Source organism: Hemiscyllium ocellatum, unplaced genomic scaffold (genome assembly GCF_020745735.1).
Source record: "Hemiscyllium ocellatum isolate sHemOce1 unplaced genomic scaffold, sHemOce1.pat.X.cur. scaffold_816_pat_ctg1, whole genome shotgun sequence".
Classification (NCBI taxonomy): domain Eukaryota; kingdom Metazoa; phylum Chordata; class Chondrichthyes; order Orectolobiformes; family Hemiscylliidae; genus Hemiscyllium; species Hemiscyllium ocellatum.
In genome coordinates, this window is record NW_026869251.1 from 109,621 (window position 1) to 136,733 (window position 27,113).

The 27,113-nt window shown below is 45.6% G+C and overlaps 16 non-coding genes across 16 annotated transcripts; all 16 read left to right on the forward strand.

Annotated features, from left to right (window-relative positions):
- The first annotated feature begins 637 nt into the window (after window positions 1-637).
- trnav-aac (transfer RNA valine (anticodon AAC)) lies at window positions 638-710 on the forward strand. The gene has a single exon. It is a non-coding gene; the product is annotated as a tRNA-Val (tRNA).
- Window positions 711-2,365: 1,655 nt separating this feature from the next.
- trnal-cag (transfer RNA leucine (anticodon CAG)) lies at window positions 2,366-2,447 on the forward strand. The gene has a single exon. It is a non-coding gene; the product is annotated as a tRNA-Leu (tRNA).
- A 1,483-nt stretch (window positions 2,448-3,930) lies between these two features.
- trnav-aac (transfer RNA valine (anticodon AAC)) lies at window positions 3,931-4,003 on the forward strand. Its single transcript has one exon. It is a non-coding gene; the product is annotated as a tRNA-Val (tRNA).
- A 1,655-nt stretch (window positions 4,004-5,658) lies between these two features.
- On the forward strand, window positions 5,659-5,740 carry trnal-cag (transfer RNA leucine (anticodon CAG)). Its single transcript has one exon. It is a non-coding gene; the product is annotated as a tRNA-Leu (tRNA).
- A 1,482-nt stretch (window positions 5,741-7,222) lies between these two features.
- On the forward strand, window positions 7,223-7,295 carry trnav-aac (transfer RNA valine (anticodon AAC)). Its single transcript has one exon. It is a non-coding gene; the product is annotated as a tRNA-Val (tRNA).
- A 1,655-nt stretch (window positions 7,296-8,950) lies between these two features.
- Window positions 8,951-9,032, forward strand: trnal-cag (transfer RNA leucine (anticodon CAG)). The gene has a single exon. It is a non-coding gene; the product is annotated as a tRNA-Leu (tRNA).
- A 1,920-nt stretch (window positions 9,033-10,952) lies between these two features.
- Window positions 10,953-11,034, forward strand: trnal-cag (transfer RNA leucine (anticodon CAG)). The gene has a single exon. It is a non-coding gene; the product is annotated as a tRNA-Leu (tRNA).
- A 1,484-nt stretch (window positions 11,035-12,518) lies between these two features.
- trnav-aac (transfer RNA valine (anticodon AAC)) lies at window positions 12,519-12,591 on the forward strand. Its single transcript has one exon. It is a non-coding gene; the product is annotated as a tRNA-Val (tRNA).
- A 1,655-nt stretch (window positions 12,592-14,246) lies between these two features.
- Window positions 14,247-14,328, forward strand: trnal-cag (transfer RNA leucine (anticodon CAG)). The gene has a single exon. It is a non-coding gene; the product is annotated as a tRNA-Leu (tRNA).
- A 1,920-nt stretch (window positions 14,329-16,248) lies between these two features.
- Window positions 16,249-16,330, forward strand: trnal-cag (transfer RNA leucine (anticodon CAG)). The gene has a single exon. It is a non-coding gene; the product is annotated as a tRNA-Leu (tRNA).
- Window positions 16,331-17,812: 1,482 nt separating this feature from the next.
- On the forward strand, window positions 17,813-17,885 carry trnav-aac (transfer RNA valine (anticodon AAC)). The gene has a single exon. It is a non-coding gene; the product is annotated as a tRNA-Val (tRNA).
- A 1,586-nt stretch (window positions 17,886-19,471) lies between these two features.
- trnal-cag (transfer RNA leucine (anticodon CAG)) lies at window positions 19,472-19,553 on the forward strand. The gene has a single exon. It is a non-coding gene; the product is annotated as a tRNA-Leu (tRNA).
- A 1,481-nt stretch (window positions 19,554-21,034) lies between these two features.
- trnav-aac (transfer RNA valine (anticodon AAC)) lies at window positions 21,035-21,107 on the forward strand. The gene has a single exon. It is a non-coding gene; the product is annotated as a tRNA-Val (tRNA).
- A 1,655-nt stretch (window positions 21,108-22,762) lies between these two features.
- trnal-cag (transfer RNA leucine (anticodon CAG)) lies at window positions 22,763-22,844 on the forward strand. Its single transcript has one exon. It is a non-coding gene; the product is annotated as a tRNA-Leu (tRNA).
- A 1,484-nt stretch (window positions 22,845-24,328) lies between these two features.
- trnav-aac (transfer RNA valine (anticodon AAC)) lies at window positions 24,329-24,401 on the forward strand. The gene has a single exon. It is a non-coding gene; the product is annotated as a tRNA-Val (tRNA).
- Window positions 24,402-26,056: 1,655 nt separating this feature from the next.
- trnal-cag (transfer RNA leucine (anticodon CAG)) lies at window positions 26,057-26,138 on the forward strand. The gene has a single exon. It is a non-coding gene; the product is annotated as a tRNA-Leu (tRNA).
- Window positions 26,139-27,113: the final 975 nt, after the last annotated feature.

Below are 27,113 nucleotides of genomic sequence, written 5' to 3' on the forward strand. Positions count from 1 at the left end.
GCAAGCTCCGCTAAAAAGTAATCCTTTCAAACACAACGTTATTGGGGTACACCGCGTGGAAACAGATACTTCGGTGTATCTCATCCATGCTCACCACATATCCAAAATTAAACAAGTCCCGTTCCACAGCATTTGGCCTCCATCCCTCTAAACCCATCCTATCCAGAAACTGATCCGATTACCATTGCAATTTTCTGAGTGCAATAGCCTCCTCCACTTCCTCTGGTAGCTCATTCCATACACGCACAACCTTGTGTGTGGGAAATGTGCCTCAGGTCCTTTGTCAATTTCAGAGCACTCACCTTAAACCTATGCTCCCGAGTTTCCAACTCACCCCAGCTTGGGTAAAACACGTAAATACTCAGTTCAAAACCCTTCCATAAAATCATGTCGCAGCCGTTATGCTGCCGGGAAAGTTGTCCCAGCCTATTCCACCTCACTCTACAGTCCGAACATTGACCACATCCTTGTCTATATTTTGTCACCAATTTCACGTCTGTTTCTTTTTTTTAACTTTTTCAAGATGTCAATTACCCTGGATAACAACGAGCTGTTGGAAAAAGAAAGGTGAAACGGAGAATGGCTTCAACTTTCAGTGCTGGATGCCACAGAGCCGCAGCGCGGCCGGCGCAGGCTTGTTTCTGTAGTGTAGTGGTCATCACATTCGCCTAACACGCGAAAGGTCCCCAGTTCGAAACTGGGCAGAAACTGCTTTGTTCTTCAATTGCAGCCTTTTACACGGACAAGAACGCAGCTTTCTTGCTTGCTTTCCCATCTGCAAACCTGCCTTCGAAATCGCTCGAACAAATCTGCTCTCTTTGTGAAATGTAATGCAATTCCATTAAATTAGTTTGCAAAGCATTGTAAAGGTTTTCTCCAAGCTGGGTCTGATCATATGCCATTCTGTTTCAGAGTGTAGTTACCGCGTTCTGAATCTTCCACAAAAAGCAGTACCGCATTTGCATTCCTTGCGCAGGCGGGCTGGTTCAAAGACAGCGAAGAAGCTGATGAGCTGGTGTCACAGTACGCCACGGATTCCTCAACTGGTCTGTCTGACAAATGTACCCCAAAGTCGTCTCTGCAAGGCCTCATTTGGAAGCTGTCTGTCGTTATTCAACGTGCGAGAATTGGCAGTAGAGGTGCTGAATCATGGTTTGGATCAGTTCGCACGTTATAGTGACTCATTCAATCAGCAACAGCAATGAAAGAAATTACACTCTCAGAGGAACCTCTGGACTTGTGATTTCATAGCGTCGCTAGTATTAAGGTGAGCCCCGAGATCTAAGCCAAGTTGGAACTGAAACGGAGGAATTGACAGAGAGGCTACAGAATGACATCGCAACCTTTTGGTTTTCTTTAAATCACTGACGAGCAGGAAAATGTAAACGGGAGGGCGAGTGGGAAAGTGAGGCAGTTGCAGCTCTGGTGAATCTCCTTCTTTGTGAGTCACTCAGCAACAAGAGACGTGAAGGTGACTCATGCGGGAGAGCTCTTCACATCGAGAACAAAAAGCACTCAAGGGCAGTTAGCACCTCTTCCGCAGTGGGGGTGGGGTGAGTAGGACCTTCTGTTACTATGTTCAGAAACTGCCTTTTAAATTGACGTGAACAGAAACTGCATTTCTAATAAGCACCATGGAATTTAGCAAAATTTATTGAGTCGCTTCTCGTCGATTCGCACACAGGTTTCCAACTCAGTTGGTATCCATGTGGCTCATGTCCAGGTATGAACATCCCTGCAGCCAATTGCACGGTTAAGGTAAAAGGCAAGGAAAGTGGCATCTCGAACTGGCCCCGAGGTCAGAGCATCCTCCCAATGTGATCTGTCGTTCTCGGATTGCAATGCTACTTCCGGTTTTAGGATGGAGAACATTCTTTGGGACTCTTATTCTGCAAAACAGACACAGTGACTGAAACGATGCTGCACGGTATAATGTGGAACACGGCCTGCTCAGCTTTGTGCATTTTCCCTGCAGTCCGGTGTGTTTCATGTTCCGTGTAAACGTGAAAGTTGTCCTGTTTCGAGCAATGGGTGAAATCATTCAGCAAAGCAAGAATCGAAATTGAAGTAATGTCAAGCAGCTCATGGTGATTTGACCAAATCATAACCGAACATATATTCTCACGCAGTCAAAGATACATTTCTGGTTGAAAAGAGTCTGAGAAGATAGACTCAGCTTACCATTGATTTTTGTCTGGATTGATGGGCTTTCATGATCTGCTGCGAAATTGTCATTGTAGCTGGGCACATCCCAGCAGCTGTGCGAGTCGGAGAGGGATCATGGAACCCTTTTCATTTGACTTAGCATGTGTGGTTATGCAGGAGCACAATTCGAAATGCAAGTAAATGCGCTGCCGCGCTGTCTGGTAGTGTGGCCGAGCGGTCTAAGGCGCTGGATCCAGGTTCCAGTCCTGAAAGGGGCGTGGGTTCGAATCCCACCACTGCCATTTCAGCTGGTCAACTCCACCGCTGCAGCGTTGTTAAAATCCCCGCTGCGTTGATATTCCAGGGGAATTAACTGTGGTGAATATTGTGAAGTCTCTCTGCTGTCGTGATGGTGCTCGCCTCCCCTGCCGAAAATCGCAAACAGCTCAACGCTTGCTTTACGTTCCATGCAAGTTGAGTTTTTACTGGAACCGAATGGAGACTGTTATTTCATCGCTGTTGTGAAACAAAGTCCTGCGCTGAATCGATTCATCGTTATTTGGCTTTCTGGCGAATGGGAAATTCTTTCCACTGAATGTGTTATTGAATTTCTCCCATTTCCTTCATTTCCGTCTTGGAGACACCGGAAGGGAAAGGTAATCTAATCGAGACTGTGATTGGTGAAATTCACTTTTTTATGGCCCATACTTATTATATTCTTTCTTTCTCTCTTTTCAGCATTGTCCGGGAAGTGGTGGTGCACTAAGGCTGCAGTATGTTTGAAAGAGTAGTTTGGAATTGCCCAGTTGTTAGTTGTGAGGTTACTTTATGCCTCATGCCCTCGGACTGTCTCACATTTAGCATTCATGCTTCGCTGTGTCTGAACATGCATTAGGTATGCCAGTTTTGTTTGTGTTCCGTGTTAAATGCTTTCTGTTTGCGATTCGCTCAATACATTACGAGTTAACAGGGGTTCTGAGGTAACTTCCAGCAGCAAAAATCCTCAACTGAGGATCTGGAAAAATTTCACGAAGTATGGTCAGTCACAGCAAAAGTAAGGGAGTCGTTCGTTTCTGCAGTGTTTCACAATACTACCTTTCCCGTGAGCAGTCGAACAGTCTAAATGATTGTGCTACAGACTGCGACGGCAAGCTCCGCTAAAAAGTAATCCTTTCAAACACAACGTTATTGGGGTACACCGCGTGGAAACAGATACTTCGGTGTATCTCATCCATGCTCACCACATATCCAAAATTAAACAAGTCCCGTTCCACAGCATTTGGCCTCCATCCCTCTAAACCCATCCTATCCAGAAACTGATCCGATTACCATTGCAATTTTCTGAGTGCAATAGCCTCCTCCACTTCCTCTGGTAGCTCATTCCATACACGCACAACCTTGTGTGTGGGAAATGTGCCTCAGGTCCTTTGTCAATTTCAGAGCACTCACCTTAAACCTATGCTCCCGAGTTTCCAACTCACCCCAGCTTGGGTAAAACACGTAAATACTCAGTTCAAAACCCTTCCATAAAATCATGTCGCAGCCGTTATGCTGCCGGGAAAGTTGTCCCAGCCTATTCCACCTCACTCTACAGTCCGAACATTGACCACATCCTTGTCTATATTTTGTCACCAATTTCACGTCTGTTTCTTTTTTTTTAACTTTTTCAAGATGTCAATTACCCTGGATAACAACGAGCTGTTGGAAAAAGAAAGGTGAAACGGAGAATGGCTTCAACTTTCAGTGCTGGATGCCACAGAGCCGCAGCGCGGCCGGCGCAGGCTTGTTTCTGTAGTGTAGTGGTCATCACATTCGCCTAACACGCGAAAGGTCCCCAGTTCGAAACTGGGCAGAAACTGCTTTGTTCTTCAATTGCAGCCTTTTACACGGACAAGAACGCAGCTTTCTTGCTTGCTTTCCCATCTGCAAACCTGCCTTCGAAATCGCTCGAACAAATCTGCTCTCTTTGTGAAATGTAATGCAATTCCATTAAATTAGTTTGCAAAGCATTGTAAAGGTTTTCTCCAAGCTGGGTCTGATCATATGCCATTCTGTTTCAGAGTGTAGTTACCGCGTTCTGAATCTTCCACAAAAAGCAGTACCGCATTTGCATTCCTTGCGCAGGCGGGCTGGTTCAAAGACAGCGAAGAAGCTGATGAGCTGGTGTCACAGTACGCCACGGATTCCTCAACTGGTCTGTCTGACAAATGTACCCCAAAGTCGTCTCTGCAAGGCCTCATTTGGAAGCTGTCTGTCGTTATTCAACGTGCGAGAATTGGCAGTAGAGGTGCTGAATCATGGTTTGGATCAGTTCGCACGTTATAGTGACTCATTCAATCAGCAACAGCAATGAAAGAAATTACACTCTCAGAGGAACCTCTGGACTTGTGATTTCATAGCGTCGCTAGTATTAAGGTGAGCCCCGAGATCTAAGCCAAGTTGGAACTGAAACGGAGGAATTGACAGAGAGGCTACAGAATGACATCGCAACCTTTTGGTTTTCTTTAAATCACTGACGAGCAGGAAAATGTAAACGGGAGGGCGAGTGGGAAAGTGAGGCAGTTGCAGCTCTGGTGAATCTCCTTCTTTGTGAGTCACTCAGCAACAAGAGACGTGAAGGTGACTCATGCGGGAGAGCTCTTCACATCGAGAACAAAAAGCACTCAAGGGCAGTTAGCACCTCTTCCGCAGTGGGGGTGGGGTGAGTAGGACCTTCTGTTACTATGTTCAGAAACTGCCTTTTAAATTGACGTGAACAGAAACTGCATTTCTAATAAGCACCATGGAATTTAGCAAAATTTATTGAGTCGCTTCTCGTCGATTCGCACACAGGTTTCCAACTCAGTTGGTATCCATGTGGCTCATGTCCAGGTATGAACATCCCTGCAGCCAATTGCACGGTTAAGGTAAAAGGCAAGGAAAGTGGCATCTCGAACTGGCCCCGAGGTCAGAGCATCCTCCCAATGTGATCTGTCGTTCTCGGATTGCAATGCTACTTCCGGTTTTAGGATGGAGAACATTCTTTGGGACTCTTATTCTGCAAAACAGACACAGTGACTGAAACGATGCTGCACGGTATAATGTGGAACACGGCCTGCTCAGCTTTGTGCATTTTCCCTGCAGTCCGGTGTGTTTCATGTTCCGTGTAAACGTGAAAGTTGTCCTGTTTCGAGCAATGGGTGAAATCATTCAGCAAAGCAAGAATCGAAATTGAAGTAATGTCAAGCAGCTCATGGTGATTTGACCAAATCATAACCGAACATATATTCTCACGCAGTCAAAGATACATTTCTGGTTGAAAAGAGTCTGAGAAGATAGACTCAGCTTACCATTGATTTTTGTCTGGATTGATGGGCTTTCATGATCTGCTGCGAAATTGTCATTGTAGCTGGGCACATCCCAGCAGCTGTGCGAGTCGGAGAGGGATCATGGAACCCTTTTCATTTGACTTAGCATGTGTGGTTATGCAGGAGCACAATTCGAAATGCAAGTAAATGCGCTGCCGCGCTGTCTGGTAGTGTGGCCGAGCGGTCTAAGGCGCTGGATCCAGGTTCCAGTCCTGAAAGGGGCGTGGGTTCGAATCCCACCACTGCCATTTCAGCTGGTCAACTCCACCGCTGCAGCGTTGTTAAAATCCCCGCTGTGTTGATATTCCAGGGGAATTAACTGTGGTGAATATTGTGAAGTCTCTCTGCTGTCGTGATGGTGCTCGCCTCCCCTGCCGAAAATCGCAAACAGCTCAACGCTTGCTTTACGTTCCATGCAAGTTGAGTTTTTACTGGAACCGAATGGAGACTGTTATTTCATCGCTGTTGTGAAACAAAGTCCTGCGCTGAATCGATTCATCGTTATTTGGCTTTCTGGCGAATGGGAAATTCTTTCCACTGAATGTGTTATTGAATTTCTCCCATTTCCTTCATTTCCGTCTTGGAGACACCGGAAGGGAAAGGTAATCTAATCGAGACTGTGATTGGTGAAATTCACTTTTTTTATGGCCCATACTTATTATATTCTTTCTTTCTCTCTTTTCAGCATTGTCCGGAAGTGGTGGTGCACTAAGGCTGCAGTATGTTTGAAAGAGTAGTTTGGAATTGCCCAGTTGTTAGTTGTGAGGTTACTTTATGCCTCATGCCCTCGGACTGTCTCACATTTAGCATTCATGCTTCGCTGTGTCTGAACATGCATTAGGTATGCCAGTTTTGTTTGTGTTCCGTGTTAAATGCTTTCTGTTTGCGATTCGCTCAATACATTACGAGTTAACAGGGGTTCTGAGGTAACTTCCAGCAGCAAAAATCCTCAACTGAGGATCTGGAAAAATTTCACGAAGTATGGTCAGTCACAGCAAAAGTAAGGGAGTCGTTCGTTTCTGCAGTGTTTCACAATACTACCTTTCCCGTGAGCAGTCGAACAGTCTAAATGATTGTGCTACAGACTGCGACGGCAAGCTCCGCTAAAAAGTAATCCTTTCAAACACAACGTTATTGGGGTACACCGCGTGGAAACAGATACTTCGGTGTATCTCATCCATGCTCACCACATATCCAAAATTAAACAAGTCCCGTTCCACAGCATTTGGCCTCCATCCCTCTAAACCCATCCTATCCAGAAACTGATCCGATTACCATTGCAATTTTCTGAGTGCAATAGCCTCCTCCACTTCCTCTGGTAGCTCATTCCATACACGCACAACCTTGTGTGTGGGAAATGTGCCTCAGGTCCTTTGTCAATTTCAGAGCACTCACCTTAAACCTATGCTCCCGAGTTTCCAACTCACCCCAGCTTGGGTAAAACACGTAAATACTCAGTTCAAAACCCTTCCATAAAATCATGTCGCAGCCGTTATGCTGCCGGGAAAGTTGTCCCAGCCTATTCCACCTCACTCTACAGTCCGAACATTGACCACATCCTTGTCTATATTTTGTCACCAATTTCACGTCTGTTTCTTTTTTTTAACTTTTTCAAGATGTCAATTACCCTGGATAACAACGAGCTGTTGGAAAAAGAAAGGTGAAACGGAGAATGGCTTCAACTTTCAGTGCTGGATGCCACAGAGCCGCAGCGCGGCCGGCGCAGGCTTGTTTCTGTAGTGTAGTGGTCATCACATTCGCCTAACACGCGAAAGGTCCCCAGTTCGAAACTGGGCAGAAACTGCTTTGTTCTTCAATTGCAGCCTTTTACACGGACAAGAACGCAGCTTTCTTGCTTGCTTTCCCATCTGCAAACCTGCCTTCGAAATCGCTCGAACAAATCTGCTCTCTTTGTGAAATGTAATGCAATTCCATTAAATTAGTTTGCAAAGCATTGTAAAGGTTTTCTCCAAGCTGGGTCTGATCATATGCCATTCTGTTTCAGAGTGTAGTTACCGCGTTCTGAATCTTCCACAAAAAGCAGTACCGCATTTGCATTCCTTGCGCAGGCGGGCTGGTTCAAAGACAGCGAAGAAGCTGATGAGCTGGTGTCACAGTACGCCACGGATTCCTCAACTGGTCTGTCTGACAAATGTACCCCAAAGTCGTCTCTGCAAGGCCTCATTTGGAAGCTGTCTGTCGTTATTCAACGTGCGAGAATTGGCAGTAGAGGTGCTGAATCATGGTTTGGATCAGTTCGCACGTTATAGTGACTCATTCAATCAGCAACAGCAATGAAAGAAATTACACTCTCAGAGGAACCTCTGGACTTGTGATTTCATAGCGTCGCTAGTATTAAGGTGAGCCCCGAGATCTAAGCCAAGTTGGAACTGAAACGGAGGAATTGACAGAGAGGCTACAGAATGACATCGCAACCTTTTGGTTTTCTTTAAATCACTGACGAGCAGGAAAATGTAAACGGGAGGGCGAGTGGGAAAGTGAGGCAGTTGCAGCTCTGGTGAATCTCCTTCTTTGTGAGTCACTCAGCAACAAGAGACGTGAAGGTGACTCATGCGGGAGAGCTCTTCACATCGAGAACAAAAAGCACTCAAGGGCAGTTAGCACCTCTTCCGCAGTGGGGGTGGGGTGAGTAGGACCTTCTGTTACTATGTTCAGAAACTGCCTTTTAAATTGACGTGAACAGAAACTGCATTTCTAATAAGCACCATGGAATTTAGCAAAATTTATTGAGTCGCTTCTCGTCGATTCGCACACAGGTTTCCAACTCAGTTGGTATCCATGTGGCTCATGTCCAGGTATGAACATCCCTGCAGCCAATTGCACGGTTAAGGTAAAAGGCAAGGAAAGTGGCATCTCGAACTGGCCCCGAGGTCAGAGCATCCTCCCAATGTGATCTGTCGTTCTCGGATTGTAATGCTACCTCCGGTTTTAGGATGGAGAACATTCTTTGGGACTCTTATTCTGCAAAACAGACACAGTGACTGAAACGATGCTGCACGGTATAATGTGGAACACGGCCTGCTCAGCTTTGTGCATTTTCCCTGCAGTCCGGTGTGTTTCATGTTCCGTGTAAACGTGAAAGTTGTCCTGTTTCGAGCAATGGGTGAAATCATTCAGCAAAGCAAGAATCGAAATTGAAGTAATGTCAAGCAGCTCATGGTGATTTGACCAAATCATAACCGAACATATATTCTCACGCAGTCAAAGATACATTTCTGGTTGAAAAGAGTCTGAGAAGATAGACTCAGCTTACCATTGATTTTTGTCTGGATTGATGGGCTTTCATGATCTGCTGCGAAATTGTCATTGTAGCTGGGCACATCCCAGCAGCTGTGCGAGTCGGAGAGGGATCATGGAACCCTTTTCATTTGACTTAGCATGTGTGGTTATGCAGGAGCACAATTCGAAATGCAAGTAAATGCGCTGCCTCGCTGTCTGGTAGTGTGGCCGAGCGGTCTAAGGCGCTGGATCCAGGTTCTAGTCCTGAAAGGGGCGTGGGTTCGAATCCCACCACTGCCATTTCAGCTGATCAACTCCACCGCTGCAGCGTTGTTAAAATCCCCGCTGTGTTGATATTCCAGGGGAATTAACTGTGGTGAATATTGTGAAGTCTCTCTGCTGTCATGATGGTGCTCGCCTCCCCTGCCGAAAATCGCAAACAGCTCAACACTTGCTTTACGTTCCATGCAAGTTGAGTTTTTACTGGAACCGAATGGAGACTGTTATTTCATCGCTGTTGTGAAACAAAGTCCTGCGCTGAATCGATTCATCGTTATTTGGCTTTCTGGCGAATGGGAAATTCTTTCCACTGAATGTGTTATTGAATTTCTCCCATTTCCTTCATTTCCGTCTTGGAGACACCGGAAGGGAAAGGTAATCTAATCGAGACTGTGATTGGTGAAATTCACTTTTTTTATGGCCCATACTTATTATATTCTTTCTTTCTCTCTTTTCAGCATTGTCCGGGAAGTGGTGGTGCACTAAGGCTGCAGTATGTTTGAAAGAGTAGTTTGGAATTGCCCAGTTGTTAGTTGTGAGGTTACTTTATGCCTCATGCCCTCGGACTGTCTCACATTTAGCATTCATGCTTCGCTGTGTCTGAACATGCATTAGGTATGCCAGTTTTGTTTGTGTTCCGTGTTAAATGCTTTCTGTTTGCGATTCGCTCAATACATTACTGTCGTTATTCAACGTGCGAGAATTGGCAGTAGAGGTGCTGAATCATGGTTTGGATCAGTTCGCACGTTATAGTGACTCATTCAATCAGCAACAGCAATGAAAGAAATTACACTCTCAGAGGAACCTCTGGACTTGTGATTTCATAGCGTCGCTAGTATTAAGGTGAGCCCCGAGATCTAAGCCAAGTTGGAACTGAAACGGAGGAATTGACAGAGAGGCTACAGAATGACATCGCAACCTTTTGGTTTTCTTTAAATCACTGACGAGCAGGAAAATGTAAACGGGAGGGCGAGTGGGAAAGTGAGGCAGTTGCAGCTCTGGTGAATCTCCTTCTTTGTGAGTCACTCAGCAACAAGAGACGTGAAGGTGACTCATGCGGGAGAGCTCTTCACATCGAGAACAAAAAGCACTCAAGGGCAGTTAGCACCTCTTCCGCAGTGGGGGTGGGGTGAGTAGGACCTTCTGTTACTATGTTCAGAAACTGCCTTTTAAATTGACGTGAACAGAAACTGCATTTCTAATAAGCACCATGGAATTTAGCAAAATTTATTGAGTCGCTTCTCGTCGATTCGCACACAGGTTTCCAACTCAGTTGGTATCCATGTGGCTCATGTCCAGGTATGAACATCCCTGCAGCCAATTGCACGGTTAAGGTAAAAGGCAAGGAAAGTGGCATCTCGAACTGGCCCCGAGGTCAGAGCATCCTCCCAATGTGATCTGTCGTTCTCGGATTGTAATGCTACTTCCGGTTTTAGGATGGAGAACATTCTTTGGGACTCTTATTCTGCAAAACAGACACAGTGACTGAAACGATGCTGCACGGTATAATGTGGAACACGGCCTGCTCAGCTTTGTGCATTTTCCCTGCAGTCCGGTGTGTTTCATGTTCCGTGTAAACGTGAAAGTTGTCCTGTTTCGAGCAATGGGTGAAATCATTCAGCAAAGCAAGAATCGAAATTGAAGTAATGTCAAGCAGCTCATGGTGATTTGACCAAATCATAACCGAACATATATTCTCACGCAGTCAAAGATACATTTCTGGTTGAAAAGAGTCTGAGAAGATAGACTCAGCTTACCATTGATTTTTGTCTGGATTGATGGGCTTTCATGATCTGCTGCGAAATTGTCATTGTAGCTGGGCACATCCCAGCAGCTGTGCGAGTCGGAGAGGGATCATGGAACCCTTTTCATTTGACTTAGCATGTGTGGTTATGCAGGAGCACAATTCGAAATGCAAGTAAATGCGCTGCCTCGCTGTCTGGTAGTGTGGCCGAGCGGTCTAAGGCGCTGGATCCAGGTTCCAGTCCTGAAAGGGGCGTGGGTTCGAATCCCACCACTGCCATTTCAGCTGATCAACTCCACCGCTGCAGCGTTGTTAAAATCCCCGCTGTGTTGATATTCCAGGGGAATTAACTGTGGTGAATATTGTGAAGTCTCTCTGCTGTCATGATGGTGCTCGCCTCCCCTGCCGAAAATCGCAAACAGCTCAACACTTGCTTTACGTTCCATGCAAGTTGAGTTTTTACTGGAACCGAATGGAGACTGTTATTTCATCGCTGTTGTGAAACAAAGTCCTGCGCTGAATCGATTCATCGTTATTTGGCTTTCTGGCGAATGGGAAATTCTTTCCACTGAATGTGTTATTGAATTTCTCCCATTTCCTTCATTTCCGTCTTGGAGACACCGGAAGGGAAAGGTAATCTAATCGAGACTGTGATTGGTGAAATTCACTTTTTTTATGGCCCATACTTATTATATTCTTTCTTTCTCTCTTTTCAGCATTGTCCGGGAAGTGGTGGTGCACTAAGGCTGCAGTATGTTTGAAAGAGTAGTTTGGAATTGCCCAGTTGTTAGTTGTGAGGTTACTTTATGCCTCATGCCCTCGGACTGTCTCACATTTAGCATTCATGCTTCGCTGTGTCTGAACATGCATTAGGTATGCCAGTTTTGTTTGTGTTCCGTGTTAAATGCTTTCTGTTTGCGATTCGCTCAATACATTACGAGTTAACAGGGGTTCTGAGGTAACTTCCAGCAGCAAAAATCCTCAACTGAGGATCTGGAAAAATTTCACGAAGTATGGTCAGTCACAGCAAAAGTAAGGGAGTCGTTCGTTTCTGCAGTGTTTCACAATACTACCTTTCCCGTGAGCAGTCGAACAGTCTAAATGATTGTGCTACAGACTGCGACGGCAAGCTCCGCTAAAAAGTAATCCTTTCAAACACAACGTTATTGGGGTACACCGCGTGGAAACAGATACTTCGGTGTATCTCATCCATGCTCACCACATATCCAAAATTAAACAAGTCCCGTTCCACAGCATTTGGCCTCCATCCCTCTAAACCCATCCTATCCAGAAACTGATCCGATTACCATTGCAATTTTCTGAGTGCAATAGCCTCCTCCACTTCCTCTGGTAGCTCATTCCATACACGCACAACCTTGTGTGTGGGAAATGTGCCTCAGGTCCTTTGTCAATTTCAGAGCACTCACCTTAAACCTATGCTCCCGAGTTTCCAACTCACCCCAGCTTGGGTAAAGCACGTAAATACTCAGTTCAAAACCCTTCCATAAAATCATGTCGCAGCCGTTATGCTGCCGGGAAAGTTGTCCCAGCCTATTCCACCTCACTCTACAGTCCGAACATTGACCACATCCTTGTCTATATTTTGTCACCAATTTCACGTCTGTTTCTTTTTTTTTAACTTTTTCAAGATGTCAATTACCCTGGATAACAACGAGCTCTTGGAAAAAGAAAGGTGAAACGGAGAATGGCTTCAACTTTCAGTGCTGGATGCCACAGAGCCGCAGCACGGCCGGCGCAGGCTTGTTTCTGTAGTGTAGTGGTCATCACATTCGCCTAACACGCGAAAGGTCCCCAGTTCGAAACTGGGCAGAAACTGCTTTGTTCTTCAATTGCAGCCTTTTACACGGACAACAACGCAGCTTTCTTGCTTGCTTTCCCATCTGCAAACCTGCCTTCGAAATCGCTCGAACAAATCTGCTCTCTTTGTGAAATGTAATGCAATTGCATTAAATTAGTTTGCAAAGCATTGTAAAGGTTTTCTCCAAGCTGGGTCTGATCATATGCCATTCTGTTTCAGAGTGTAGTTACCGCGTTCTGAATCTTCCACAAAAAGCAGTACCGCATTTGCATTCCTTGCGCAGGCGGGCTGGTTCAAAGACAGCGAAGAAGCTGATGAGCTGGTGTCACAGTACGCCACGGATTCCTCAACTGGTCTGTCTGACAAATGTACCCCAAAGTCGTCTCTGCAAGGCCTCATTTGGAAGCTGTCTGTCGTTATTCAACGTGCGAGAATTGGCAGTAGAGGTGCTGAATCATGGTTTGGATCAGTTCGCACGTTATAGTGACTCATTCAATCAGCAACAGCAATGAAAGAAATTACACTCTCAGAGGAACCTCTGGACTTGTGATTTCATAGCGTCGCTAGTATTAAGGTGAGCCCCGAGATCTAAGCCAAGTTGGAACTGAAACGGAGGAATTGACAGAGAGGCTACAGAATGACATCGCAACCTTTTGGTTTTCTTTAAATCACTGACGAGCAGGAAAATGTAAACGGGAGGGCGAGTGGGAAAGTGAGGCAGTTGCAGCTCTGGTGAATCTCCTTCTTTGTGAGTCACTCAGCAACAAGAGACGTGAAGGTGACTCATGCGGGAGAGCTCTTCACATCGAGAACAAAAAGCACTCAAGGGCAGTTAGCACCTCTTCCGCAGTGGGGGTGGGGTGAGTAGGACCTTCTGTTACTATGTTCAGAAACTGCCTTTTAAATTGACGTGAACAGAAACTGCATTTCTAATAAGCACCATGGAATTTAGCAAAATTTATTGAGTCGCTTCTCGTCGATTCGCACACAGGTTTCCAACTCAGTTGGTATCCATGTGGCTCATGTCCAGGTATGAACATCCCTGCAGCCAATTGCACGGTTAAGGTAAAAGGCAAGGAAAGTGGCATCTCGAACTGGCCCCGAGGTCAGAGCATCCTCCCAATGTGATCTGTCGTTCTCGGATTGTAATGCTACTTCCGGTTTTAGGATGGAGAACATTCTTTGGGACTCTTATTCTGCAAAACAGACACAGTGACTGAAACGATGCTGCACGGTATAATGTGGAACACGGCCTGCTCAGCTTTGTGCATTTTCCCTGCAGTCCGGTGTGTTTCATGTTCCGTGTAAACGTGAAAGTTGTCCTGTTTCGAGCAATGGGTGAAATCATTCAGCAAAGCAAGAATCGAAATTGAAGTAATGTCAAGCAGCTCATGGTGATTTGACCAAATCATAACCGAACATATATTCTCACGCAGTCAAAGATACATTTCTGGTTGAAAAGAGTCTGAGAAGATAGACTCAGCTTACCATTGATTTTTGTCTGGATTGATGGGCTTTCATGATCTGCTGCGAAATTGTCATTGTAGCTGGGCACATCCCAGCAGCTGTGCGAGTCGGAGAGGGATCATGGAACCCTTTTCATTTGACTTAGCATGTGTGGTTATGCAGGAGCACAATTCGAAATGCAAGTAAATGCGCTGCCTCGCTGTCTGGTAGTGTGGCCGAGCGGTCTAAGGCGCTGGATCCAGGTTCCAGTCCTGAAAGGGGCGTGGGTTCGAATCCCACCACTGCCATTTCAGCTGATCAACTCCACCGCTGCAGCGTTGTTAAAATCCCCGCTGTGTTGATATTCCAGGGGAATTAACTGTGGTGAATATTGTGAAGTCTCTCTGCTGTCATGATGGTGCTCGCCTCCCCTGCCGAAAATCGCAAACAGCTCAACACTTGCTTTACGTTCCATGCAAGTTGAGTTTTTACTGGAACCGAATGGAGACTGTTATTTCATCGCTGTTGTGAAACAAAGTCCTGCGCTGAATCGATTCATCGTTATTTGGCTTTCTGGCGAATGGGAAATTCTTTCCACTGAATGTGTTATTGAATTTCTCCCATTTCCTTCATTTCCGTCTTGGAGACACCGGAAGGGAAAGGTAATCTAATCGAGACTGTGATTGGTGAAATTCACTTTTTTTATGGCCCATACTTATTATATTCTTTCTTTCTCTCTTTTCAGCATTGTCCGGGAAGTGGTGGTGCACTAAGGCTGCAGTATGTTTGAAAGAGTAGTTTGGAATTGCCCAGTTGTTAGTTGTGAGGTTACTTTATTCCTCATGCCCTCGGACTGTCTCACATTTAGCATTCATGCTTCGCTGTGTCTGAACATGCATTAGGTATGCCAGTTTTGTTTGTGTTCCGTGTTAAATGCTTTCTGTTTGCGATTCGCTCAATACATTACTGTCGTTATTCAACGTGCGAGAATTGGCAGTAGAGGTGCTGAATCATGGTTTGGATCAGTTCGCACGTTATAGTGACTCATTCAATCAGCAACAGCAATGAAAGAAATTACACTCTCAGAGGAACCTCTGGACTTGTGATTTCATAGCGTCGCTAGTATTAAGGTGAGCCCCGAGATCTAAGCCAAGTTGGAACTGAAACGGAGGAATTGACAGAGAGGCTACAGAATGACATCGCAACCTTTTGGTTTTCTTTAAATCACTGACGAGCAGGAAAATGTAAACGGGAGGGCGAGTGGGAAAGTGAGGCAGTTGCAGCTCTGGTGAATCTCCTTCTTTGTGAGTCACTCAGCAACAAGAGACGTGAAGGTGACTCATGCGGGAGAGCTCTTCACATCGAGAACAAAAAGCACTCAAGGGCAGTTAGCACCTCTTCCGCAGTGGGGGTGGGGTGAGTAGGACCTTCTGTTACTATGTTCAGAAACTGCCTTTTAAATTGACGTGAACAGAAACTGCATTTCTAATAAGCACCATGGAATTTAGCAAAATTTATTGAGTCGCTTCTCGTCGATTCGCACACAGGTTTCCAACTCAGTTGGTATCCATGTGGCTCATGTCCAGGTATGAACATCCCTGCAGCCAATTGCACGGTTAAGGTAAAAGGCAAGGAAAGTGGCATCTCGAACTGGCCCCGAGGTCAGAGCATCCTCCCAATGTGATCTGTCGTTCTCGGATTGTAATGCTACTTCCGGTTTTAGGATGGAGAACATTCTTTGGGACTCTTATTCTGCAAAACAGACACAGTGACTGAAACGATGCTGCACGGTATAATGTGGAACACGGCCTGCTCAGCTTTGTGCATTTTCCCTGCAGTCCGGTGTGTTTCATGTTCCGTGTAAACGTGAAAGTTGTCCTGTTTCGAGCAATGGGTGAAATCATTCAGCAAAGCAAGAATCGAAATTGAAGTAATGTCAAGCAGCTCATGGTGATTTGACCAAATCATAACCGAACATATATTCTCACGCAGTCAAAGATACATTTCTGGTTGAAAAGAGTCTGAGAAGATAGACTCAGCTTACCATTGATTTTTGTCTGGATTGATGGGCTTTCATGATCTGCTGCGAAATTGTCATTGTAGCTGGGCACATCCCAGCAGCTGTGCGAGTCGGAGAGGGATCATGGAACCCTTTTCATTTGACTTAGCATGTGTGGTTATGCAGGAGCACAATTCGAAATGCAAGTAAATGCGCTGCCGCGCTGTCTGGTAGTGTGGCCGAGCGGTCTAAGGCGCTGGATCCAGGTTCCAGTCCTGAAAGGGGCGTGGGTTCGAATCCCACCACTGCCATTTCAGCTGGTCAACTCCACCGCTGCAGCGTTGTTAAAATCCCCGCTGCGTTGATATTCCAGGGGAATTAACTGTGGTGAATATTGTGAAGTCTCTCTGCTGTCATGATGGTGCTCGCCTCCCCTGCCGAAAATCGCAAACAGCTCAACGCTTGCTTTACGTTCCATGCAAGTTGAGTTTTTACTGGAACCGAATGGAGACTGTTATTTCATCGCTGTTGTGAAACAAAGTCCTGCGCTGAATCGATTCATCGTTATTTGGCTTTCTGGCGAATGGGAAATTCTTTCCACTGAATGTGTTATTGAATTTCTCCCATTTCCTTCATTTCCGTCTTGGAGACACCGGAAGGGAAAGGTAATCTAATCGAGACTGTGATTGGTGAAATTCACTTTTTTATGGCCCATACTTATTATATTCTTTCTTTCTCTCTTTTCAGCATTGTCCGGGAAGTGGTGGTGCACTAAGGCTGCAGTATGTTTGAAAGAGTAGTTTGGAATTGCCCAGTTGTTAGTTGTGAGGTTACTTTATGCCTCATGCCCTCGGACTGTCTCACATTTAGCATTCATGCTTCGCTGTGTCTGAACATGCATTAGGTATGCCAGTTTTGTTTGTGTTCCGTGTTAAATGCTTTCTGTTTGCGATTCGCTCAATACATTACGAGTTAACAGGGGTTCTGAGGTAACTTCCAGCAGCAAAAATCCTCAACTGAGGATCTGGAAAAATTTCACGAAGTATGGTCAGTCACAGCAAAAGTAAGGGAGTCGTTCGTTTCTGCAGTGTTTCACAATACTACCTTTCCCGTGAGCAGTCGAACAGTCTAAATGATTGTGCTACAGACTGCGACGGCAAGCTCCGCTAAAAAGTAATCCTTTCAAACACAACGTTATTGGGGTACACCGCGTGGAAACAGATACTTCGGTGTATCTCATCCATGCTCACCACATATCCAAAATTAAACAAGTCCCGTTCCACAGCATTTGGCCTCCATCCCTCTAAACCCATCCTATCCAGAAACTGATCCGATTACCATTGCAATTTTCTGAGTGCAATAGCCTCCTCCACTTCCTCTGGTAGCTCATTCCATACACGCACAACCTTGTGTGTGGGAAATGTGCCTCAGGTCCTTTGTCAATTTCAGAGCACTCACCTTAAACCTATGCTCCCGAGTTTCCAACTCACCCCAGCTTGGGTAAAACACGTAAATACTCAGTTCAAAACCCTTCCATAAAATCATGTCGCAGCCGTTATGCTGCCGGGAAAGTTGTCCCAGCCTATTCCACCTCACTCTACAGTCCGAACATTGACCACATCCTTGTCTATATTTTGTCACCAATTTCACGTCTGTTTCTTTTTTTTAACTTTTTCAAGATGTCAATTACCCTGGATAACAACGAGCTGTTGGAAAAAGAAAGGTGAAACGGAGAATGGCTTCAACTTTCAGTGCTGGATGCCACAGAGCCGCAGCGCGGCCGGCGCAGGCTTGTTTCTGTAGTGTAGTGGTCATCACATTCGCCTAACACGCGAAAGGTCCCCAGTTCGAAACTGGGCAGAAACTGCTTTGTTCTTCAATTGCAGCCTTTTACACGGACAAGAACGCAGCTTTCTTGCTTGCTTTCCCATCTGCAAACCTGCCTTCGAAATCGCTCGAACAAATCTGCTCTCTTTGTGAAATGTAATGCAATTCCATTAAATTAGTTTGCAAAGCATTGTAAAGGTTTTCTCCAAGCTGGGTCTGATCATATGCCATTCTGTTTCAGAGTGTAGTTACCGCGTTCTGAATCTTCCACAAAAAGCAGTACCGCATTTGCATTCCTTGCGCAGGCGGGCTGGTTCAAAGACAGCGAAGAAGCTGATGAGCTGGTGTCACAGTGCGCCACGGATTCCTCAACTGGTCTGTCTGACAAATGTACCCCAAAGTCGTCTCTGCAAGGCCTCATTTGGAAGCTGTCTGTCGTTATTCAACGTGCGAGAATTGGCAGTAGAGGTGCTGAATCATGGTTTGGATCAGTTCGCACGTTATAGTGACTCATTCAATCAGCAACAGCAATGAAAGAAATTACACTCTCAGAGGAACCTCTGGACTTGTGATTTCATAGCGTCGCTAGTATTAAGGTGAGCCCCGAGATCTAAGCCAAGTTGGAACTGAAACGGAGGAATTGACAGAGAGGCTACAGAATGACATCGCAACCTTTTGGTTTTCTTTAAATCACTGACGAGCAGGAAAATGTAAACGGGAGGGCGAGTGGGAAAGTGAGGCAGTTGCAGCTCTGGTGAATCTCCTTCTTTGTGAGTCACTCAGCAACAAGAGACGTGAAGGTGACTCATGCGGGAGAGCTCTTCACATCGAGAACAAAAAGCACTCAAGGGCAGTTAGCACCTCTTCCGCAGTGGGGGTGGGGTGAGTAGGACCTTCTGTTACTATGTTCAGAAACTGCCTTTTAAATTGACGTGAACAGAAACTGCATTTCTAATAAGCACCATGGAATTTAGCAAAATTTATTGAGTCGCTTCTCGTCGATTCGCACACAGGTTTCCAACTCAGTTGGTATCCATGTGGCTCATGTCCAGGTATGAACATCCCTGCAGCCAATTGCACGGTTAAGGTAAAAGGCAAGGAAAGTGGCATCTCGAACTGGCCCCGAGGTCAGAGCATCCTCCCAATGTGATCTGTCGTTCTCGGATTGTAATGCTACCTCCGGTTTTAGGATGGAGAACATTCTTTGGGACTCTTATTCTGCAAAACAGACACAGTGACTGAAACGATGCTGCACGGTATAATGTGAAAGTTGTCCTGTTTCGAGCAATGGGTGAAATCATTCAGCAAAGCAAGAATCGAAATTGAAGTAATGTCAAGCAGCTCATGGTGATTTGACCAAATCATAACCGAACATATATTCTCACGCAGTCAAAGATACATTTCTGGTTGAAAAGAGTCTGAGAAGATAGACTCAGCTTACCATTGATTTTTGTCTGGATTGATGGGCTTTCATGATCTGCTGCGAAATTGTCATTGTAGCTGGGCACATCCCAGCAGCTGTGCGAGTCGGAGAGGGATCATGGAACCCTTTTCATTTGACTTAGCATGTGTGGTTATGCAGGAGCACAATTCGAAATGCAAGTAAATGCGCTGCCTCGCTGTCTGGTAGTGTGGCCGAGCGGTCTAAGGCGCTGGATCCAGGTTCCAGTCCTGAAAGGGGCGTGGGTTCGAATCCCACCACTGCCATTTCAGCTGGTCAACTCCACCGCTGCAGCGTTGTTAAAATCCCCGCTGCGTTGATATTCCAGGGGAATTAACTGTGGTGAATATTGTGAAGTCTCTCTGCTGTCATGATGGTGCTCGCCTCCCCTGCCGAAAATCGCAAACAGCTCAACGCTTGCTTTACGTTCCATGCAAGTTGAGTTTTTACTGGAACCGAATGGAGACTGTTATTTCATCGCTGTTGTGAAACAAAGTCCTGCGCTGAATCGATTCATCGTTATTTGGCTTTCTGGCGAATGGGAAATTCTTTCCACTGAATGTGTTATTGAATTTCTCCCATTTCCTTCATTTCCGTCTTGGAGACACCGGAAGGGAAAGGTAATCTAATCGAGACTGTGATTGGTGAAATTCACTTTTTTATGGCCCATACTTATTATATTCTTTCTTTCTCTCTTTTCAGCATTGTCCGGGAAGTGGTGGTGCACTAAGGCTGCAGTATGTTTGAAAGAGTAGTTTGGAATTGCCCAGTTGTTAGTTGTGAGGTTACTTTATGCCTCATGCCCTCGGACTGTCTCACATTTAGCATTCATGCTTCGCTGTGTCTGAACATGCATTAGGTATGCCAGTTTTGTTTGTGTTCCGTGTTAAATGCTTTCTGTTTGCGATTCGCTCAATACATTACGAGTTAACAGGGGTTCTGAGGTAACTTCCAGCAGCAAAAATCCTCAACTGAGGATCTGGAAAAATTTCACGAAGTATGGTCAGTCACAGCAAAAGTAAGGGAGTCGTTCGTTTCTGCAGTGTTTCACAATACTACCTTTCCCGTGAGCAGTCGAACAGTCTAAATGATTGTGCTACAGACTGCGACGGCAAGCTCCGCTAAAAAGTAATCCTTTCAAACACAACGTTATTGGGGTACACCGCGTGGAAACAGATACTTCGGTGTATCTCATCCATGCTCACCACATATCCAAAATTAAACAAGTCCCGTTCCACAGCATTTGGCCTCCATCCCTCTAAACCCATCCTATCCAGAAACTGATCCGATTACCATTGCAATTTTCTGAGTGCAATAGCCTCCTCCACTTCCTCTGGTAGCTCATTCCATACACGCACAACCTTGTGTGTGGGAAATGTGCCTCAGGTCCTTTGTCAATTTCAGAGCACTCACCTTAAACCTATGCTCCCGAGTTTCCAACTCACCCCAGCTTGGGTAAAACACGTAAATACTCAGTTCAAAACCCTTCCATAAAATCATGTCGCAGCCGTTATGCTGCCGGGAAAGTTGTCCCAGCCTATTCCACCTCACTCTACAGTCCGAACATTGACCACATCCTTGTCTATATTTTGTCACCAATTTCACGTCTGTTTTTTTTTTTAACTTTTTCAAGATGTCAATTACCCTGGATAACAACGAGCTGTTGGAAAAAGAAAGGTGAAACGGAGAATGGCTTCAACTTTCAGTGCTGGATGCCACAGAGCCGCAGCGCGGCCGGCGCAGGCTTGTTTCTGTAGTGTAGTGGTCATCACATTCGCCTAACACGCGAAAGGTCCCCAGTTCGAAACTGGGCAGAAACTGCTTTGTTCTTCAATTGCAGCCTTTTACACGGACAAGAACGCAGCTTTCTTGCTTGCTTTCCCATCTGCAAACCTGCCTTCGAAATCGCTCGAACAAATCTGCTCTCTTTGTGAAATGTAATGCAATTCCATTAAATTAGTTTGCAAAGCATTGTAAAGGTTTTCTCCAAGCTGGGTCTGATCATATGCCATTCTGTTTCAGAGTGTAGTTACCGCGTTCTGAATCTTCCACAAAAAGCAGTACCGCATTTGCATTCCTTGCGCAGGCGGGCTGGTTCAAAGACAGCGAAGAAGCTGATGAGCTGGTGTCACAGTACGCCACGGATTCCTCAACTGGTCTGTCTGACAAATGTACCCCAAAGTCGTCTCTGCAAGGCCTCATTTGGAAGCTGTCTGTCGTTATTCAACGTGCGAGAATTGGCAGTAGAGGTGCTGAATCATGGTTTGGATCAGTTCGCACGTTATAGTGACTCATTCAATCAGCAACAGCAATGAAAGAAATTACACTCTCAGAGGAACCTCTGGACTTGTGATTTCATAGCGTCGCTAGTATTAAGGTGAGCCCCGAGATCTAAGCCAAGTTGGAACTGAAACGGAGGAATTGACAGAGAGGCTACAGAATGACATCGCAACCTTTTGGTTTTCTTTAAATCACTGACGAGCAGGAAAATGTAAACGGGAGGGCGAGTGGGAAAGTGAGGCAGTTGCAGCTCTGGTGAATCTCCTTCTTTGTGAGTCACTCAGCAACAAGAGACGTGAAGGTGACTCATGCGGGAGAGCTCTTCACATCGAGAACAAAAAGCACTCAAGGGCAGTTAGCACCTCTTCCGCAGTGGGGGTGGGGTGAGTAGGACCTTCTGTTACTATGTTCAGAAACTGCCTTTTAAATTGACGTGAACAGAAACTGCATTTCTAATAAGCACCATGGAATTTAGCAAAATTTATTGAGTCGCTTCTCGTCGATTCGCACACAGGTTTCCAACTCAGTTGGTATCCATGTGGCTCATGTCCAGGTATGAACATCCCTGCAGCCAATTGCACGGTTAAGGTAAAAGGCAAGGAAAGTGGCATCTCGAACTGGCCCCGAGGTCAGAGCATCCTCCCAATGTGATCTGTCGTTCTCGGATTGTAATGCTACTTCCGGTTTTAGGATGGAGAACATTCTTTGGGACTCTTATTCTGCAAAACAGACACAGTGACTGAAACGATGCTGCACGGTATAATGTGGAACACGGCCTGCTCAGCTTTGTGCATTTTCCCTGCAGTCCGGTGTGTTTCATGTTCCGTGTAAACGTGAAAGTTGTCCTGTTTCGAGCAATGGGTGAAATCATTCAGCAAAGCAAGAATCGAAATTGAAGTAATGTCAAGCAGCTCATGGTGATTTGACCAAATCATAACCGAACATATATTCTCACGCAGTCAAAGATACATTTCTGGTTGAAAAGAGTCTGAGAAGATAGACTCAGCTTACCATTGATTTTTGTCTGGATTGATGGGCTTTCATGATCTGCTGCGAAATTGTCATTGTAGCTGGGCACATCCCAGCAGCTGTGCGAGTCGGAGAGGGATCATGGAACCCTTTTCATTTGACTTAGCATGTGTGGTTATGCAGGAGCACAATTCGAAATGCAAGTAAATGCGCTGCCGCGCTGTCTGGTAGTGTGGCCGAGCGGTCTAAGGCGCTGGATCCAGGTTCCAGTCCTGAAAGGGGCGTGGGTTCGAATCCCACCACTGCCATTTCAGCTGGTCAACTCCACCGCTGCAGCGTTGTTAAAATCCCCGCTGCGTTGATATTCCAGGGGAATTAACTGTGGTGAATATTGTGAAGTCTCTCTGCTGTCATGGTGGTGCTCGCCTCCCCTGCCGAAAATCGCAAACAGCTCAACGCTTGCTTTACGTTCCATGCAAGTTGAGTTTTTACTGGAACCGAATGGAGACTGTTATTTCATCGCTGTTGTGAAACAAAGTCCTGCGCTGAATCGATTCATCGTTATTTGGCTTTCTGGCGAATGGGAAATTCTTTCCACTGAATGTGTTATTGAATTTCTCCCATTTCCTTCATTTCCGTCTTGGAGACACCGGAAGGGAAAGGTAATCTAATCGAGACTGTGATTGGTGAAATTCACTTTTTTTATGGCCCATACTTATTATATTCTTTCTTTCTCTCTTTTCAGCATTGTCCGGGAAGTGGTGGTGCACTAAGGCTGCAGTATGTTTGAAAGAGTAGTTTGGAATTGCCCAGTTGTTAGTTGTGAGGTTACTTTATGCCTCATGCCCTCGGACTGTCTCACATTTAGCATTCATGCTTCGCTGTGTCTGAACATGCATTAGGTATGCCAGTTTTGTTTGTGTTCCGTGTTAAATGCTTTCTGTTTGCGATTCGCTCAATACATTACGAGTTAACAGGGGTTCTGAGGTAACTTCCAGCAGCAAAAATCCTCAACTGAGGATCTGGAAAAATTTCACGAAGTATGGTCAGTCACAGCAAAAGTAAGGGAGTCGTTCGTTTCTGCAGTGTTTCACAATACTACCTTTCCCGTGAGCAGTCGAACAGTCTAAATGATTGTGCTACAGACTGCGACGGCAAGCTCCGCTAAAAAGTAATCCTTTCAAACACAACGTTATTGGGGTACACCGCGTGGAAACAGATACTTCGGTGTATCTCATCCATGCTCACCACATATCCAAAATTAAACAAGTCCCGTTCCACAGCATTTGGCCTCCATCCCTCTAAACCCATCCTATCCAGAAACTGATCCGATTACCATTGCAATTTTCTGAGTGCAATAGCCTCCTCCACTTCCTCTGGTAGCTCATTCCATACACGCACAACCTTGTGTGTGGGAAATGTGCCTCAGGTCCTTTGTCAATTTCAGAGCACTCACCTTAAACCTATGCTCCCGAGTTTCCAACTCACCCCAGCTTGGGTAAAACACGTAAATACTCAGTTCAAAACCCTTCCATAAAATCATGTCGCAGCCGTTATGCTGCCGGGAAAGTTGTCCCAGCCTATTCCACCTCACTCTACAGTCCGAACATTGACCACATCCTTGTCTATATTTTGTCACCAATTTCACGTCTGTTTCTTTTTTTTTAACTTTTTCAAGATGTCAATTACCCTGGATAACAACGAGCTGTTGGAAAAAGAAAGGTGAAACGGAGAATGGCTTCAACTTTCAGTGCTGGATGCCACAGAGCCGCAGCGCGGCCGGCGCAGGCTTGTTTCTGTAGTGTAGTGGTCATCACATTCGCCTAACACGCGAAAGGTCCCCAGTTCGAAACTGGGCAGAAACTGCTTTGTTCTTCAATTGCAGCCTTTTACACGGACAAGAACGCAGCTTTCTTGCTTGCTTTCCCATCTGCAAACCTGCCTTCGAAATCGCTCGAACAAATCTGCTCTCTTTGTGAAATGTAATGCAATTCCATTAAATTAGTTTGCAAAGCATTGTAAAGGTTTTCTCCAAGCTGGGTCTGATCATATGCCATTCTGTTTCAGAGTGTAGTTACCGCGTTCTGAATCTTCCACAAAAAGCAGTACCGCATTTGCATTCCTTGCGCAGGCGGGCTGGTTCAAAGACAGCGAAGAAGCTGATGAGCTGGTGTCACAGTACGCCACGGATTCCTCAACTGGTCTGTCTGACAAATGTACCCCAAAGTCGTCTCTGCAAGGCCTCATTTGGAAGCTGTCTGTCGTTATTCAACGTGCGAGAATTGGCAGCAGAGGTGCTGAATCATGGTTTGGATCAGTTCGCACGTTATAGTGACTCATTCAATCAGCAACAGCAATGAAAGAAATTACACTCTCAGAGGAACCTCTGGACTTGTGATTTCATAGCGTCGCTAGTATTAAGGTGAGCCCCGAGATCTAAGCCAAGTTGGAACTGAAACGGAGGAATTGACAGAGAGGCTACAGAATGACATCGCAACCTTTTGGTTTTCTTTAAATCACTGACGAGCAGGAAAATGTAAACGGGAGGGCGAGTGGGAAAGTGAGGCAGTTGCAGCTCTGGTGAATCTCCTTCTTTGTGAGTCACTCAGCAACAAGAGACGTGAAGGTGACTCATGCGGGAGAGCTCTTCACATCGAGAACAAAAAGCACTCAAGGGCAGTTAGCACCTCTTCCGCAGTGGGGGTGGGGTGAGTAGGACCTTCTGTTACTATGTTCAGAAACTGCCTTTTAAATTGACGTGAACAGAAACTGCATTTCTAATAAGCACCATGGAATTTAGCAAAATTTATTGAGTCGCTTCTCGTCGATTCGCACACAGGTTTCCAACTCAGTTGGTATCCATGTGGCTCATGTCCAGGTATGAACATCCCTGCAGCCAATTGCACGGTTAAGGTAAAAGGCAAGGAAAGTGGCATCTCGAACTGGCCCCGAGGTCAGAGCATCCTCCCAATGTGATCTGTCGTTCTCGGATTGCAATGCTACTTCCGGTTTTAGGATGGAGAACATTCTTTGGGACTCTTATTCTGCAAAACAGACACAGTGACTGAAACGATGCTGCACGGTATAATGTGGAACACGGCCTGCTCAGCTTTGTGCATTTTCCCTGCAGTCCGGTGTGTTTCATGTTCCGTGTAAACGTGAAAGTTGTCCTGTTTCGAGCAATGGGTGAAATCATTCAGCAAAGCAAGAATCGAAATTGAAGTAATGTCAAGCAGCTCATGGTGATTTGACCAAATCATAACCGAACATATATTCTCACGCAGTCAAAGATACATTTCTGGTTGAAAAGAGTCTGAGAAGATAGACTCAGCTTACCATTGATTTTTGTCTGGATTGATGGGCTTTCATGATCTGCTGCGAAATTGTCATTGTAGCTGGGCACATCCCAGCAGCTGTGCGAGTCGGAGAGGGATCATGGAACCCTTTTCATTTGACTTAGCATGTGTGGTTATGCAGGAGCACAATTCGAAATGCAAGTAAATGCGCTGCCTCGCTGTCTGGTAGTGTGGCCGAGCGGTCTAAGGCGCTGGATCCAGGTTCCAGTCCTGAAAGGGGCGTGGGTTCGAATCCCACCACTGCCATTTCAGCTGGTCAACTCCACCGCTGCAGCGTTGTTAAAATCCCCGCTGTGTTGATATTCCAGGGGAATTAACTGTGGTGAATATTGTGAAGTCTCTCTGCTGTCGTGATGGTGCTCGCCTCCCCTGCCGAAAATCGCAAACAGCTCAACGCTTGCTTTACGTTCCATGCAAGTTGAGTTTTTACTGGAACCGAATGGAGACTGTTATTTCATCGCTGTTGTGAAACAAAGTCCTGCGCTGAATCGATTCATCGTTATTTGGCTTTCTGGCGAATGGGAAATTCTTTCCACTGAATGTGTTATTGAATTTCTCCCATTTCCTTCATTTCCGTCTTGGAGACACCGGAAGGGAAAGGTAATCTAATCGAGACTGTGATTGGTGAAATTCACTTTTTTTATGGCCCATACTTATTATATTCTTTCTTTCTCTCTTTTCAGCATTGTCCGGGAAGTGGTGGTGCACTAAGGCTGCAGTATGTTTGAAAGAGTAGTTTGGAATTGCCCAGTTGTTAGTTGTGAGGTTACTTTATGCCTCATGCCCTCGGACTGTCTCACATTTAGCATTCATGCTTCGCTGTGTCTGAACATGCATTAGGTATGCCAGTTTTGTTTGTGTTCCGTGTTAAATGCTTTCTGTTTGCGATTCGCTCAATACATTACGAGTTAACAGGGGTTCTGAGGTAACTTCCAGCAGCAAAAATCCTCAACTGAGGATCTGGAAAAATTTCACGAAGTATGGTCAGTCACAGCAAAAGTAAGGGAGTCGTTCGTTTCTGCAGTGTTTCACAATACTACCTTTCCCGTGAGCAGTCGAACAGTCTAAATGATTGTGCTACAGACTGCGACGGCAAGCTCCGCTAAAAAGTAATCCTTTCAAACACAACGTTATTGGGGTACACCGCGTGGAAACAGATACTTCGGTGTATCTCATCCATGCTCACCACATATCCAAAATTAAACAAGTCCCGTTCCACAG